The following is a 5,122-nucleotide window of genomic DNA, read 5'->3' on the forward strand; positions in this document are numbered from 1 at the left end:
CTGTATTTGTATCCTGAGGATCTAGCTACTGGAGGTGGACCAGTAGATAAACCCCGCATGGGGAAGGCTCTGGTGGCCAGAGGAACAAAGGCATGATTGGAAGGTGAAAATTTGGAAATTATTCACAAATAGTTGTCATTGGTATGAGGCTTGGAATTTTTTTAAATCATTTTTACATTTACTTACATGTGTATACATTGCTTGTGCCCCCTTCTTGCCCCCCCAGGCTTGGAATGTTGAACCCAACTCCTAGGTCAGTGGGCAAGGTAGAAGGGAGAGAATGAGTTAAACATCAAGAGCCACTGAGCTAATTAATCATGTGAACATACCAGAAACCTAGCTGAAAGTGACTGGACGCAGAGGACTTCGAGGACGGCGAACACATCAAGGGCATTGATGTTCCACACATCCTCTTCCCTCATAGCTCCCTCTATGTGCCTCTTCCAGGTAAAATGTTTTCTGGGTAGCATCTTTTACTACACTGTTAACAGTAAGTAAAGTATATTCCTGATTCCTGTAATTTTAGAAAATTATCCAACATGAGAGAAAGGGAAGTTTGAGGGACTTAACATTGTGGCCATGTTGAGTAAAAAGGTAGGTACCCTGGACACCCAAATATTTGGAGTGGCACCTGTGTTGTGGGACTGAGCCCTTAAACTGTGGAGTCAGACACTAACTGCAGTGCCAAAATTCGATGGAATTGTTTTAGTCATTTGTTCTGTGAAGAGTTGGAGAAGGGCTGTATGTGTGCAAAGAGCCTACACATTCAGTGGGAGATGTATGGTGTGAAAGAACAGTTCACTCTTGCTCTCCCTCTGTGCAATGTGTAACATTATCCACTGCACCTCTGGAATCATTCGCAAATCCAAACACTCCTGAACACTTGCACCTACCATTCCCAATCTTTCCCTGATATCTTCAAGGCAAATTTGTCTTCCAGAGTGTGCTTTCTTCCAGTGACCAGGGAGAACTATCATAACCAGAAATTAGGCCATGTCGCTCTTGCTAAAAAACAAATGATTGGGACAAACACTTTAGAGAATTGTTTGGTAGGACCTATGCAAGATGATGGAGGCTTCCTCTAATGTAGTCTTGAAACAATCCATAGTCTGCTAAGGGTGTGTACTAGCTATTTATGGGAAACCAAATGAGAAATAACTAAAATGTACATAAACATGTTCACACAATAGACTACATGCAGCTTGTTTATATTTGCAATTAACAATTTCACATGCTTCAGGTCTCACCTACACATCACCACCTTCAGAGTCCTTCTGAAAACCTCCCTGATTTAGTTTTTGCACTACACTGAGCTCCCAGAGGCCTGGGATTCTCTTTTCATGATTCTGACCAAGTAGCAAAAAAATCCCAAAAAACAACAACAACAAAAAAAACAAAACTCAATGAGAAAACCCACCTCGAACCAAAACAATTCTGTAAGGGCTGATGCACAAATACCTACCAAGGCTATGTGGACAAAAAGAATCAGGTGACCAGGAGACAGTGGATCATATCTGTAATTCTAGCTACTTGGGAAGTTGAGATTGGGAGGATGGAGATTCAAGGCGGGCCCAGGCAAAAAGTCTGTGAGACCCTCTCTTCAAAATAACCAGAACAAATGGACTGGAGATGTGGCAAAAGTGATAGAAAGCCTGCTTTGTGAGCACAAAGCCCTGAGTTCAAGCCTGTCTCACTGGACCAAAAAAATCAAGCAAACATAACAGCACCACAGGAAAATTAAAGTTCCATTAATGAACCCCTTAGAAATGGAGAAACAGGAAATAAAAAGGTGTGACAGAGACAGAATGAACACAATGGAGGAGATAACATACAAGAAATGTGAGTCTAATGATAAAGAAACAGAGCTGGAAGAGTAGCTCAGCGATAGGCCAGTTACCCAGCATTAGGACTAGGGCTTGATTGCACAGAATCACAAAAGGTAGGGGAGGGCAATCAAATAAATATTTGAGGAAAGAAGAAAATGGTCAGGCACTGGTGGCTCACGCCTGTAATCCTAACTACTCAGGAGGCACAGATCAGGATTGCGGTTTAAAGCCAGCTCAGGTTAAAGTTTGCAAACCCCCAACTTAAAAAAATATCCAGCACAAAAAGGGCTGGTGACACTCTACTCAAGTGGTAGAGTGTCAACCTAGCAAGCACAAGACCCTGAGTTCAAATCCCAGTACCACCCAGAAAAATGAATTAAAAATACAGCAGATGGATCTAGAGGCCTGGCCCATGGCACGGGTAGTAGAGTGCCTGCCTTGCATGTGTGAAGCCCGAGTTCATCCCAGTACCACAAACAAAATAAGAGAAGACAGCTTGAACACCAGGATCAATAAGATGAATAAAAAGCAAAGAAGTGAAAAAAAATCAAGAGAGTGTAAAGAGTATAGGAAACACCATCAAATCCAATACACCAACGAGGAGAGTATAAAAGAAACAGAGATGCAGAAATGTTATGTGAAGAAATAGCATCTAAAACTGTCCACATCTTGGGAAGAATACAAATACCCAGTTTCAGGAAGTCAAAATACTCTAACCAAGATCAATTAAAAGACACAAATATAATTAAAATAGCAAAAGTCAAAGACAGAATCTTGAAAGCAACAGGAGAGGAGAGAGAGGTAAGACTGCCTGCCAAGCATGAAGCTCTGAGTTCAAATCCCAATGCCACCCCCCCCACACAAAGTTCTTGCATTGAGATGAAAGGATGCAAAGCCAGCAGGAAAACATGAGATTATACCCCCTTTCAATTAAATTAGGACATTTCTCAAAATGATCAGCCCTGTCTGTTGCTCACCTACATTATTACTTAGAGAAGCAACCCTAAGTTTCATTAATTTGCTGTTTAAAGTGGGAAACTATAGTGAATTTCCTTAGTCATCACTCATCAAAAACCTAACAGGATAGCAGTCTGCAGGTGACCATGATCCTAGAGGACTCCAGCCAGGGATTGAGGGGGTCTGCTTTGCATTTCTCAGTTTATGCCAAAAAGTATATCCATATTTAGAAGGTATTTTACAATTCTCTAATGATGGTGAATGGACACACTGCAGACACCTGTGATTCAACACAATGAGAAGTCTCAGGTCATGCCTGAACTTTAGATCACAAATAACATGTACCAAAACATTTAATGAGAAAACGAATGCACTAGGCTTATACGTTATAGAGAATCATGATAGTCAATCCCACTAGGCAGAGAAGCAGCTGATTCAGGGCTGAGGAGGTATTGACAGAAATGATCAGTGATGACATCCTCATTTACTCACACAATGATTCCCCACAAAAGAGCAACAAACACATCACCTTTAATACTTTGTCACCTACAAGACTTTACTTTTCTTAACACTTCCTTATTTTCATCTTAAGTATTATGATTGAGTTTTTTCTTTTTTTTTTTTGTCAGTGCTGGTATCAAAAGTTGGTCCCTTGTATAAGCTGGGCAAGTGTTCTACAACTGAGGGACAGTCTTAGCTTTATTTACATCCTATAATGAATAATTCATCATTTTTGTCTCATAGACGTATAAGCACCATCATTTTAGGAATTATTTACCCGTGATGCTACAGTCAGGGCAGTCTTTCAGGATTGCCTAATTATATATTTTTGTCATCTAGCATGCTGGCATGACAAGTTATGTTTGAAAAACACCATAAAAATCCATGTTTTCTGAGAACCAATAGCTTGACTACAACACTGATGCCATCTTCACTCACTGCTAGGCTTGTACTGTGACAATTTAATTCAACACATCTCTCTCTCTCTATAATTATAAGCATTATAAAGCATGCCAAGGAGTGAGTTTTATCTGAGATAATGATAGCCACTGACTTAAGAGGGCCTTACTTATGATTTTTTAATGAGTTGTTTTCATAGTTCGATGTCACGCTGGGGCAGTGGTATTCATTGTAGTACTTCTGATCATGATGTTGTGCAGTGGCATGTGAGCACATGAAAAAAAACTGTCACTATACTGTGTACTATCTTCACTGAATTCATCTGACATTTTGTTGTCTAACAACAACAAAATCATCGATTTTGCACAACGTTAGGCTAATGAAGTGACTGGGATGATTAAACTTAGGATAGGTTAAGGTTTAATGTTCACTGGAGTAGATGGATTAAATACATATCTCACTTTATGGAGGTTGAGCATCTGTACTTACAGAGACCACTACAATACATCGGAGGAAATACTGAATATTTAGTAAGTGAGAAAGGCAGAAGCCGGCCCAGAAGACTGCAGTTGGAGTCACACTCACAGAAAGGCCAAGTCTCATGAAGAGACATGGCAGAAACCTCCAAAGAAAGCAGTGCTCCTCAGTGACTAGGTGGATCAAGACAAAAACAAGACATTTTCCACGCATCTCTAAAATTGGTAGAACACATTTGGAATCATCAAAATGAGGGAAGTTCTGCTCTTCTCAATAAGATGATTACCCTATACTCCTTATGAATTAGATTTCCTCCCACTCTGTTATTCCAGCCTCCCGGTTAAGGTTATAATTACAGAGAGAGAATGATACTCACTCACTTAGTGCATCTAACTGGTATGCGTCACTACAATTAATCACAACTAACCCATTAAGACAAACACAAATCCTGACAGAAATTCTATGGAGAATGCTCTTATTGATGAACTACACTCTCATTTGTAGATCATGGACAGATTTTGTAGCAAATTCTTTATAACTTACTTGACAAAAGGTGTGGTCCTTGTGACATGTGGCAAGTCTAGTCTCTTTTGATCAGTAATAGACATATTGCAATAAAATTTAAAATGTTCTAGCAATTTAAGCATGAAAAGTAAAATTTACACGACTAAGAAACACCTTTATCAGAATGCACATATTAGAGACTAGACATAAAAGAAAAACTCAACAAACATGAGTTAGATGTAATCTGATTATAATTGTGTATTTGCAGACATCTCAGGAAAAAAAAGTTAACATCTGCTAATTTACAATCTATCTGAAAACAGTTAATGCTCCAAAAAACATTTACAGAAATCTTTTTTTTTCTGTACTGGGGTTTGAACTCAGGGCCTACACCTTGAGCAACTCCACCAGCCCGTTTCTTTTGAAGAGTTTTTTTTGAGATAGGGTCTCACAAACTA

The sequence above is a fragment of the Castor canadensis genome, chromosome 14 (genome assembly GCF_047511655.1).
Source record: "Castor canadensis chromosome 14, mCasCan1.hap1v2, whole genome shotgun sequence".
NCBI lineage: Eukaryota > Metazoa > Chordata > Mammalia > Rodentia > Castoridae > Castor > Castor canadensis.